Here is a 13,140-nt window from a genome sequence, read left to right on the forward strand (position 1 = left end):
AACTGGACCAATGAGGAGAGAGAAAGCACATCAGAAGTGCTTCATTAATATAAGTTATAACATTTCAAAAATTATTAGAAGAGTGGACATAGGTTTTGACATAAATGATTAAACACTTTTTAATAATATTAAAAATAATATTATAATTATTATTTATTAATAATAATATGAATAAATAAAAGTTTTAAAAGTATGATTTGATAGAATCGGATGATGTTCTTTTAAGAACAAAATATGTCATTATATTTGTAATTAAACTATTTCTTTTTTCGGGTATAATATGTTGTTAAATGTTTACTTTTACACGTATTTTCTAAATTTCACTTAAATCATAAGGAATTAACCATAAGCAGTTCAAATCCCCGGCTTCACTCGGAATCGAACTCTGGACCCTCTGAACAGAAGGCCAGTACGCTGACCATTCAACGAAGAAGTCCAACATAAATTATGTCCGTAGAGGTCTTGAAATCCGTTGGAGGAGTGGAAGATAAAGGATTCCACTATTCATAAACTTAGTACAATGGGTTATTTCTACGACCGGTCACCTTTACCCCCAGGAATTAACCCGTTCCTTATATAGATGCAGGCTGAGTGAACCTCAGGGCCGTAAGCTTCCCCGGAAGAGGTAATCTAGTTTCTAGATTTGTCGACTTCCTAACGGGAAATTGAAGACGCGTCTTTAAACATGAATCAAGCACATTATTACCGTATCAGCTAGACAGCCTCATATGACTGAGATTTCTCGGCAGACTGAGTGTTGAAGATTGGAGACGAACAAATCCCGGTCAAGAAGACAAATAAAGCAATACGGTTGTTGTTTACTGTATCACCACGGTTTTTTTTTACGGGGGGCCCCCGTAGCCCGCTCCCCCGCCGTGACCATCGACTCAATCTACATGGCCTCCGACATGCTATTAATTTCTAAGTAGAAAAGAGTTAGCTGGGTAGAGTGGGAAGTGATACAAGGAGTATCTGCCTGTTTCCATGTCAGACACTTGACGTGCTACTGCAATATATGCTGGCCGTCTGGTTGGGCAGCAGTCTTCTTGAAAGGTAAAGGTTCTCAATAGGCAGTATGTGCCACGGCTTATAATAACGATAATTCTTTAGTTCGTGATTTGAATAACGTAAGTGTTCTAATGGACTTATTATAGGAAGTTTGCAGATTGGAATTTGAAAATTTGAGTCAGTTAGTGCAGAATATTTGGCAATGTTGGTGACAAGGTCTTGCCAGAAGGATCACAGCTGGAAATGCTCCGGAGTTAGTAAGGTCGTGACGCGGCCTGCATTCTTGGCATGTGAGACATAAATAAACAATACTAACCTTGGGGCATGAGTAATGTGGTCACTGACTTCCTGAATAAACTGTGATTCGTTTGGCCAATAGCAAAGTCGTGAAATGTCTGCTTAAAAGGTAACATGGTTTGAAGAAATGAGCCTAGGACCAGTATTGGTGGTAATGAAAATATGAAAGAAATGCAAAGAAGTGATTATCCCTTACTAATCTTAATCTCAGGAGAAACGGTAAGATGTCTGGTCCTTCGATGAATGAAGATATCTACGCGTAACATGAAAGAATCTCTAGTCCTCGCAAACCGGGATTGGAAGGGAAAAAAATTGACCATTGGAGATCAGACAAGGAAACAAGTAAGTGAAACAAATTTGTAAGTGGTAACAATGAAATGTCGTATGGCTTTTAGTGCCGCGATATCCCAGGACGGGTTCAGCTCGCCAGGTGCAGGTCTTTCTATTTGATGCCTAGAGGCGACCTGCGCGTCGTGATGAGGATGAAATGATGATGAAGACAACACATACACCCAGCCCCCGTGCCATTGGAATTAACCAATTAAGGTTAAAATCCCCGACCCGGCCGGCAATCGAACCCGGGACCCTCTGAACCTTTCAGCCAACGAGTCGGACAGTGGTGACAATGCTAGACTCAGGTGGAGTTGCAGGGATGCCACTGTGTACTTCTAAGTTGAGAACACCTCGGGATTTATGAATCTGTGTTTTTTAACTCTTTGTTGGTTTACAGTGTTATACAAACGACTTAGCTTTATCCTGAGACCAAGCGAGAGATAAGGAATTTGGAAGGAAATGCTGGTAGCCGATCAGAAAGGTACCGTTGCGACTTTCTTCGACAGTTAACAATGAGAAACGACGAAAATCAGTTCAAAAAAGGACGATCGATGTTGAGATTCAAACCCACATGTCTAGCAAGTTTTCAGGTATAATGGGCTACATCTTGAAATTGGGGATGCGTCTTCGGGACTGTCTAGCCGAGGCGGTAGAGACGTGTTCAATTCGCCAGGAAGGACGTGTGTTCGATTCTGCTATTTGCTTTACGTCGCGCCCCTGCAGACAGGTGTTATGGCGACGAGGGGACAGGAAAGGCTTAGGACTGGGCCTTAATTAAGGTATCTCTGGTGTTAAAATAAGTGTAAAAATGAAAAAAAAAACCATGGACATCTATCTTCAGGGCTGTCAACAACGGGATTCGAGCGCGCTATATCACGAATGCAAGCTCGCAGCTTAACTAAGGTTAAGTTATGAGTAGGTTACCACCTTCCAATACTTATCAATTTCTGTATAATAGGTTTATTAATTACATAATATAAACCATCTTAATCTCTAGGTGTCGTGTGGTCAGCACGACGTATCCTCTCGGCCGTTGTTCTTAGCTTCCTAGAGCGGGAAATTTATATTATTACAAAATCTCTAGTAAGATGGTTTATATTATGTAATTAATATACCTATTATACAGAAATTGATAAGTATTGGAAGGTGGGAACCTACTCATAACTTTACCTTAGTTGTGTTGAGCCAATACGGGATAAATATGAGATTTATAAGCTCGCAGCTTTGTGACGCAGCTATGCTAATGAGTAATCACGCCTCCAATTAAAATAGTTTTATAATAAAATATATTATGCATTTGTGTGAGGAATTTTACCGTTTGGAATTTAGAAATTTAGTATTTTGATTTGTGCACTCAGTACTTTTTAGCGTTTATACATTCACAATTTAGCGTTGTATGCTGTCTTGAATAAAATATGGGAGTTATAAATAGGTAATGTGTCCTGATAATATTAACGTGAAATTAAAAACGGGTTTGCAAAGATCTAACAATAAAATAAAATTTCGCATTTATTTGAAGTTGATATAGGCTAAAGCATAACATAGAAAAAGACACATTCATATTAATAAAAAACCATGGCGCAAAGCATAACATAGAAAAAGACACATTCATATTAATAAAAAACCATGGCGCAACAGCCCCGAAGGGCCATGGCCTACCAAGCGACCGTTGTTCACCATGAAAGCCTGCAAATTACGAGGTGTCGTGTGGTCAGCACGACGTATCCTCTCGGCCGTTGTTCTTAGCTTCCTAAACCGGGAAATTTATATTATTACAAAATCAAAAAAGAAAATATACAAAATGAACTTGTCATATTCATGAATCAGTGGCACTGTTGAAGGAAATCATTTGAAGGTACCTAAAACATTTCGTTCTATCCCTCATTTTCTCCCATCACTTACAATTAAACTGTATTTATTATAAGCAGAAGTGGCAGATAGGTGGACTAGATAAAGGGAGAAAAATGAAGGAAGTAAGTGCTTTGGCTAGTATAATTGAAACATCGAATATAAAATTCAGCAAAAAAATAAAATCAGTAGTTAGCGAAAAGTTCAGACATTTGGAGAGTAGATCATGGGATTGTAGCATAAGATGTACTCGTAAGTAAATTTGCCAAAATATTTATGAGATTGCCAAATCGCACTGCAAATAGTGGAGTGAAAATTATGTGCGAAGGGATGAGTATACGGTCAGATATTGTGAATCGAATAGAAGTATTGGTTGAGACTGAAACCGGGACCGTGAAGTGAAATGCTAGCCATAGGATATCGGCACCAAATGAAATATCAAAATGAGGGCTACTGGGTGGCCGGATTGAAGAAGATACTACACGACATGGGAAGGAGTACTACTGGGAAAGAAATATATCAAGAGATGACAGGAGATTGCGTAAGAAGGTTGCCCAAAGAGTGAAAAACATTGAAAGACAAATAATAAGGGAAACTATAATAGTAAAATAACACTAGTAGAATTTTGTAAAATATATGAAAATACGGCAATAAGGACCCAAATGCTAACAAAAAAGGGTAATGAGAGGGAGAAGTTGGCTGTTGATGGGAGTAAACAACAATATATCCATATGAGAAAAAGTAACGGAAAGCAATATATTTTATGGAAGTGGCACATCTGTTAGACAACCGTTGACATAAGTCCTGTTATTCATTCGCACTAGTGAAGCGACGAACGCATGGACACCATCACGTGCAGATTTTGATATAGAATGCCAGCTGGTAGAAGGACACAGTAGTAGCGATAACACATGCACCTGTCGTACGATCGTAAAATAATGCTGTCATAACTTGCGCATTCGTCTGGCGCATGTGAGTGACTAATCACGACCTTTACAAGTGTTACTGTTGTCCAGAGAATACACAGATAATAGTGGACAAATATTTATTATACGGAATACTTCAGAAAGTGTCTTCGTTTGCTCCTGCCACTTTCAGGCTGCAGTTCTTCAACAAGGGATAAAGATTTTTAAAAATTGTATTTTGTGAGGTGTACAAAACATGGAAAATCCAACATGTTAATGTGCATAATTATAATTTTAATAGATTGAATGTAGGTATCGTACAATAACATTTGATATTTCAGTGACCGGGCGAGTTGGCCGTGCGCGTAGAGGCGCGCGGCTGTGAGCTTGCATCCGGGAGATAGTAGGTTCGAATCCCACTATCGGCAGCCCTGAAAAGGGTTTTCCGTGGTTTCCCATGTTCACACCAAGCAAATGCTGGGGTTGTACCTTAATTAAGGCCACGGCCGCTTCCTTCCAACTCCTAGGCCTTTCCTATCCCATCGTCGTATGGCTTTTAGTGCCGGGAGTGTCCGAGGACAAGTTCCGCTCGCCAGGTGCAGGTCTTTTGATTTGACACCCGTGGGCGAGCTGCGCGTCGTGATGAGGATGAAATGATGATGAAGCCCACGCATATACCCAGCCCCCGTGCCAGCGAAATTAACCAATTATGGTTAAAATTCCCTACCCTGCCAGGAATCGAACCCGGGACCCCTGTGACCAAAGGCCAGCACGCTAACCATTCAGCTACAGAGCCGGACGATATTTTAGTTATACTCACAGATACACAATCAGTTGCAGTCACTCCAAACTACAAGGTTTTGGATGTTAGATGTTAAGTTATAAGTCCGCCTCTGTGGTGTAGTGGTTAGCGTTGATTAGCTGCCACCCCCGGAGGTCCGGGTTCGATTCCCGACTCTGCCACGAAATTTGAAGAGTGGTACGAGGGCTGGAATGGAGTCCACTCAGCCTCGGGAGGTCAACTGAGTAGAGGTGGGTTCGATTCCCACCTCAGCCATCCTGGAAGAGGTTTTCCGTGGTTTCCCACTTCTCCTCCAGGCAAATGCCGGGATGGTACCTAACTTAAGGCCACGGCCGCTTTCTTCCCGCTTCCTTGCCTGTCCCATCCAATCTTCCCATCCCTCCACAAGGCCCCTGTTCAGCATAGCAGGTGAGGCCGCCTGGGCGAGGTACTGGTCATTCTCCCCAGTTGTATCCCCGACCCAGAGTCTGAAGCTCCAGGACACTGCCCTTGAGGCGGTAGGGGTGGGATCCCTTGCTGAGTCCGAGGGAAAAACCGACCCTGGAGGGAAAACAAATTAAGAAGAAGATAAGTTGTAAAATAAACAAATTTGTACCCTTACCTCAACGAACTGAGTGATAGAAATCCCTGTTCCCTTCAACATAGTACAGTATATAGTCTAGATGACTCGACCAGTCCCCAGATTTGATCTGTCTTATCAGCATAATTGTGCATAACAGATCTTGAGGTCACTAAATGATTTCTGCAGCCAAATGCAAGTTTTAAAATCGATGTGCATAATTATGCACGATGGGTCTGAAGTGGGTAAGGAGTATTAATAATATATATCAGATCATCCATCATCAGTATACCGGGTGGTACAGCTGCCCCTATTTTTCCCCAAACACATGCAACCAGCTAGGAAATAAATGTATCTTAGTCCTATCTTGCGCAATATCTTACAGTAATTTTATGTGCAGTTAGGCCGATATAGAATTCCCCGCTCAATGCAAAAACGGTACAAGAGGCAGTAAGTGAGGCCCATCTCAAAAGTACTGTATTATTTTATGTAGAACGGAGTTCAGTACTCCAGTCATTTTTACGAAATGTTACTGTCCTGTACAAACCATAGCCACTGCTTTAGCTGTCGGCAAAGAATTGCGCACCTGATTGGTTCAAGAGGCCATTTTTTTGACAGAAAGTGTAGTTACGGCGTCATAGAAAACGTGATAGGTTAGGACCAATTACAGACATGTCAATTCACCGTCATTTTGTATAGTCTCATCACATCGAAATTGATTGAAACGCGTTTTTCACAGTATTTTATAACCCGTGGCTTGCAAATGCTGTACAGTAGATGTGATAGATTACGCCATATAATTACTACCGTTATATCGTTCAATAAAGTCATAAAACTGGACCATGAGGCCTGTAACACATCATTAACTTTACGAAGCGAGAACTTTCGCTCTCCTCGTGAATATAGAGTTGTAAGAGCGAAACGTTCAAGCAGGAAATAGCCGCGCGGGATTAGGCGTGTTAGATGTACGTGGGTAAGCTACATGGGGCAGTGGGGGTTCGAAGCTGTATTGAGTGGTGCCTCCTTTAATTTTTATTTTGAACTCTTCTAAGCATCCTTTACAAAGACTTGACTTTTCTGAGTTTCAGATATTCTTTCTTTCTTAATCTGTTTACCCTCCAGGTTTGGTTTTTCCCTCGGACTCAGCGAGGGATCACACCTCTACCGCCTCAAGGGCAGTGTCCTGGAGCGTCAGACATCGGGTCGGGGTTACAACTGCGAAGGAGAACCAGTACCTCTCCCAGGCGGCCTTACCTGCTATGCTGAACAGGGCCCTTGTGGGGAGATGGGAAGATTGAAACGGATAGACAAGGAAGAGGGAAGGAAGCAACCGTGGCCTTAAGTTAGGTACCATCCCGGCATTTGCCTGGAGGAGAACTGAGAAACCACGGAAAACCACTTCCAGGATGGCTGAGGTGGGAATCGAACCCACCTCTACTCCGTTGACCTCCCGAGGCTGAGTGGACCCCGTTCGAGCCCTCGTACCACTTTTCAAATTTCGTGTCAGAGCCGGGAATCGAACCCGGGCCTCCGGGGGTGGCAGCTAATCACGCTAACCACTACACCACAGAGGCGGACCAGATATTCTTATAAGGAAGTTATAATAAATAGACATAATAATTGTCGCCACGTAAGCACCGACTACGGACAAATTAATTGTGAATACCACCTGAAACATAACGCTGGACTCATTTAACCAAGTAATAGGTACACACTCTATTCGTTGGGAATGGTTGAAACTGTCTGGGCTTAAGAGAAATATGATTCTTTAGCACGCTGTGGTGTTTGCAGCAAGGTAAACCTATCTGCACATTCGAGTTCAGAACTTGTGGCATACAAGATCAGTTTCGAAGCGATAGCGTAGTTTATTTCATTACTACAGAGATATGAGACCTTTTCGTCGTCGGCTGGAGTGGCTACGTGGTACTAATCGCAGCCAGCATGTGCTTTTTGTGACGGATTCAGAGTTCGAATCCAACTACGAGCTTTACATTTTTATTTTGATATTCTTAAGACATTCGTGGTTAAGGTTTAACTTCCTAAAGTCTCAAAAGTCACTTTTTGCCTTTAGAAAGAACGCATGCATCAGAAAGAAAGAAATACATGCGACTTTTATTTGGCAAACGGCTACAACGAATGAAGCGCACTGCACTTATTGTCAGCATTATGAACAACCCACTCAATCAAAGAACTGCGCACATTCGACTCGAAGAACGACTGTATTTCATACGTAGGGCACACGAAACAGCACATAGTAATCTTTACAGCAAAGTGCAGGCAGGTTCCACCACCTACACTGCAGCAAGCAAGAATAACTCACCTCTACCGTACTCAAATATGCATTAACGAAGGAGGTAGTCATTTTGAACATTTCCTTCATTAAACGGATAGTCATATACTGGCCCATTGCACGTGTGTCGGAAATAGCTCTTTTAAGAGCTACTTATAAATGGACATAGCAGAGCACCTGCAACATGAGAAAAGATCATGATTTAGATTTGTCTTCAACAACGCGACGCACACGAACATTTAACAACGAAATAAAAAATTCGTCCTATATCGGACTCAAACCTCTGACTAACGAGCACCGCTTTCTTCCTCTAACTTAGAGCTCGCTCGGCTATCACGCGTTGTCACGATTCTTTATAATTATTCGGTAGTTTACCGTTAATGAAGATTTTGTTGACACGAATAAACGAATTATAGAAAGCGTAGTAAGACCACACATAGCTGTGAGTAGCCAAGGTGAATGTTTTTAGGTTAGGTTATAATCTGCGGGTTGCATAAAACTGAGAGAACATGGGCAGCTGTACCACTCAGTATAACTGAAGAGTTTCAACAACCCTTTCAGCAACGATCTTATTTTGTTTCGCTCAACACAAGCAGGTTTTCGATTATACTGAGAAAGGAAAGAATTAGGGCTGGGAAGATATCAACCGTAGCCTTAAATTTTAGAATGCAAAATATGATCGTGTAGTGTCAGTAGTTTTTTCAGCCCTTAACCATGGACGTACAGTGTGTTTGACCTTTTTCTCACTCATCCCTTTTAGGGTTTGCTTGTTTATAATACCTCCCTGGCTTAATTAGGTCTATCACCCATGCTCATCTAGCTACGTCCGACTCGTTGGCTGAACGGTCAGCGTACTGGCCTTCGGTTCAGAGGGTCCCGGGTTCGATTCCCGGCCGGGTCGAGGATTTTAACCTTAATTGGTTAATTCCAATGGCACGGGGGCTGGGTGTATGTGTTGTCTTCATCATCATTTCATCCTCATCGCGACGCGCAGGTCACCTACGGGTGTCAAATAGAAAGACCTGCACCTGGCGAGCCGAACCTGTCCTGGGATATCCCGGCACTAAAAGCCATACGACATTTCATTTCATCTAGCTGCATCTGGCGAGCCGAACATGTCCTTGGACACTCCCGGCAATAAAAGCCATACGCCATCTCATTTCATATCTAGCTGCTGTTAATATCAGTGTCACGGTAATAATAAGCCGCTGCGTTTTACGGAAGCGGTCCGAGTGACCGCACTTCCGTGGTTTGTAGCTGGAAACAGAGCTCAGTGAATAGTGACCGAGCCTATTATAGTTATATCGGACAATCTGGATTTTGTCCGATAATAAATAATGTCATTGGTTTTATGTCCCACTAACTACATTTTTATGTTATTTGGAGGAGCCGAGGCGCCGGAATTTTATCCTGAAGGCGTTCTTTTACGAACCTGTAAATCTACCGGCACGAGCCTGACGTATTTGAGCAGCTTCAAATACCACCGGATTGAGCTAGGATCGAACCTGCTAAGTCGGGTAAAGAAGGCCAGGGTTCTACGACCTGACGTACTCAGCCCGGCTTTGTTAACTGAGAACTCACAATAGTGTTACTCTATAAGGAAAGATGTACACAGTATTCGGGAGATAGTAGGTTCGAACCCCACTATCGGCAGCCCTGAAAATGGTTTTCCGTGGTTTCCCATTTTCACACCAGGCAAATGCTGGGGCTGTCCCTTAATTAAGGCCACGGCCGTTTCCTTCCCCCTCCTAGCCATTTCCTGTCCCATCGTCGCCATAAGACCTATCTGAGTCAGTGCGACGTAAAGCAACTAGAAAAAAAAAAAAAAAAAAAGATGTACAAGCAAAAATCATCTGTCAATCATCATCATCATAATCAATTTCGCTCGTCCAGCTCCCGCAGGGTTGAGATGTCTATGGTACTATACCATCTTTCTCTATCCAGCCAACATTGTTCCTCCATAACTGTGGTCCATTCCAGGTTTCTTCTACTATTCTTGATTGTTTTTACCACCTTAGTCTGGGTCTCCCTTTCGTCCTCCTTCCTTCTGTATGGGTCTCCACCGCTCGCTTCGGTATATTTCCTTCTTCCGTCCTCTTAGGATATCCAAACCATCTTTTTTTTTCATTCTGTCGTAAACTTTTTCCACTCCGATTTCCTTCCTTGCATCCTCATTTCTTACTCTGTCCTTTCTTATCTTTCCTATCGTCTTTAAAATGTAATTTCACTGATCTGGATTCTATTCCCCTGCATTTTTAAAAAAATCAGTGTTGAGGTCTCCCCAGCATATGTCAGTATTGCATCTTATACTGATACATCACCTCTTTACACTCCACTTGGTACTGTTTTCCTCCACACCAGGTTTCTCATACATTTCCCTGTTGAATTATCTTACTGATATCCATGGCCAGACCTGCATCCTACGTTAGTTCGCTTCCCAAGTATTTGAAGCTCTCCACAATTTCAGGGTTTTGTCCCGTAATTTTTACAATTCCTTTCCCTTCTCTTTCTCCTCTAGTAAACACCATTACTCTTTTCCACGCTGATATCCATTCCATAATTTTCAATAATCTCACTCAAAATGTCGACTTTCCCTTTTATTTCCTCTCTGTTTGCTCCCAACACCACAATATAATCTGCCAACAGCATTATCTTCAGCTACCTCTCCCCATATTTTTCCTTTGTCTTCTTTTCAATTTCATCCGTGTTGGGGTTCTTATGTTAGGGGAACTATGAGAAGCGAGCGATCAATAGAAATCATCCTAAAGGTGGCAATAATGTCTATGAATTTATTTCATTTTATCCCAGTTTTTCTGGGATCACTGGAGCAATTCAGTCTCATTTTTAACTTGGCCGGGGGTTTGGGGCCGGGTGCCCTTCCTGACGCTTCGCGATTCTTGGGATGAAAATCTCAACCCAGGAATTGATATGGATTCGAAACTCAGACTTCTGGATGGGAATCCAGAATCTAAGCCACTGAGCTAATCACGCCCCCCCCCCCCCCCCGCCGGTAATAATCTGTTAATAGGTTCTAAAAATAAAAATTAGCTTTGTCACCTTTAGCTAATATTTTATCCTCCGGAATAACGTTAACAATAAGCGGTCACTGAGATCTCACCTCCCTGTTTGGTTACAGATAACAATCTATGTCGATTGTTAAGGATCAATATTGCTCTCTTGTTACAGGTCAGAGAAAGTTGTAACAGTGTCATGAACCATCAGAAGGTTCGAAATATTAGTTGTCTTGATGGCCATAAGATACTGTGGTCGTTGCTCAGGTTCGTTTAGAATAAAATATAAATTGTTTCCTATCGCTTACAGTAATTTAGCGATTGTGTAAATGATTACCAACACAACATGTTGTGTTCCTGATGTGACAAGTTGTGATTGACTCCCTGGGCATTTAAACTACTTTTTGATTGATAAAAGAAGGGTAAAGCACGTCAAGCCAAACACCTCACAGAGGAGCGGTAACCCAATAAAGAGCTCTCCAAAAGCTGTTAAAATTTGTATGAAGTTTCTATCTCGTTAGCTTCATTATTCGATCGGCATCCGTCCAATTTCTGTCAGCGTTCAGCTGTGTTGTTAATTCATGGCTAAATGGAGACATCGGCATCCTGCATGAAATTTATAGAGGAATAGCTCACTTTTCAGTCTCACTTTAAGAAGTGTAGCTTTTTAATTTATTATTATTATTATTATGGCCATCCGTTCGTCGTAGTTAGAGTGCATAAACCAGGATAATAATATAAGCCTAAGACATTTATTACAGACTTATGCTTTTCATCGTTCATTCTGCAAGCCTCTGTGAATTAAATATGTGACTCCACCGTGGTTAGTGTGATTAGCTGCCATCCCCGGAGGCCCGGGCTCGATTCCCGGCTCTGCCACGAAATTTGAAAAGTGGTACGAGGGCTGGAACGGGGTCCACTCAGCCTCGAGAGGTCAACTGAGTAGAGGTGGGTCCGATTCCCACCTTAGCCATCCTGGAGGTGGTTTTCCGTGGTTTCCCACTTCTCCTCCAGGGAAATGTCGGAATGGTACCTAACTTAAGGCCACGGCCGCTTCTTTCTCTCTTCCTTGTATATCCCTTCCAATCCTCCCATCCCCCAGCAAGACCCCTGTTCAGATTAGCAGACGAGGCCGCCTGGGCGAGTTACTGGTCATTCTCCCTAGTTGCCCCATTTGTATCTCCCGACCCAGAGTCTGAAGTTCCAGGACACTGCCCTTAAGGCGGTAGAGGTGGGATCCCTCGCTGAGTCCGAGGGAAAAACCGACCTTGGAGGATAACCAGATGAAGAAGAAGAGAAGAAGAAGAAAACACCACCGTCCTCTACTTACAACTAGCTTCGTGGCCTCGCTTAGCTCTACATTTCTGAATGCATTAAGAACTGACTCTGATCATCATCGCGTTTGTATTCCCCTGCTTCTTTTACCCTACTATAATAATAATAATAATAATAATAATAATAATAATAATAATAATAATAATAATAATAATAATAATAATAATAATAATGATAATAATAATAATAATAAAAATAATAATGTCCGCCTCTGTGGTGTAGTGGTTAGCGTGATTAGCTGCCACCCCCGGAGGTCCGGGTTCGATTCCCGGCTCTGTCACGAAAATTTGAAAAGTGGTACGAGGGCTGGAACGGGATCCACACAGCCTCGGGAGGTCAACTGAGTAGAGGTGGGTTCGATTCCCACCTCAGCCATCCTCGAAGTGGTTTTCCGTGGTTTCCCACTTCTCCTCCAGGCGAATGCCGGGATGGTAGCTAACTTAAGGCCACGGCCGCTTCCTTCCCTCTTCCTTGTCTATCCCTTCCAATCTTCCCATCCCTTCACAAGGCCCCTGTTCAGCATAGCAGGTGAGGCCGCCTGGGCGAGGTACTGGTCATTCTCCCCAGTTGTATCCCCCGACCAAGAGTCTGAAGCTCCAGGACACTGCCCTTGCGGCGGTAGAGGTGGGATCCCTCGCTGAGTCCGAGGGAAAAGCCGAACCTGGAGGGTAAACAGATGATGATGATGATGATGATGATGATAATAATATTATTAATAATAATAATAATAATAATAATAATAATAATAATAA

Source organism: Anabrus simplex, chromosome 1, assembly GCF_040414725.1.
Source record: "Anabrus simplex isolate iqAnaSimp1 chromosome 1, ASM4041472v1, whole genome shotgun sequence".
Taxonomy (NCBI): Eukaryota; Metazoa; Arthropoda; class Insecta; order Orthoptera; family Tettigoniidae; genus Anabrus; species Anabrus simplex.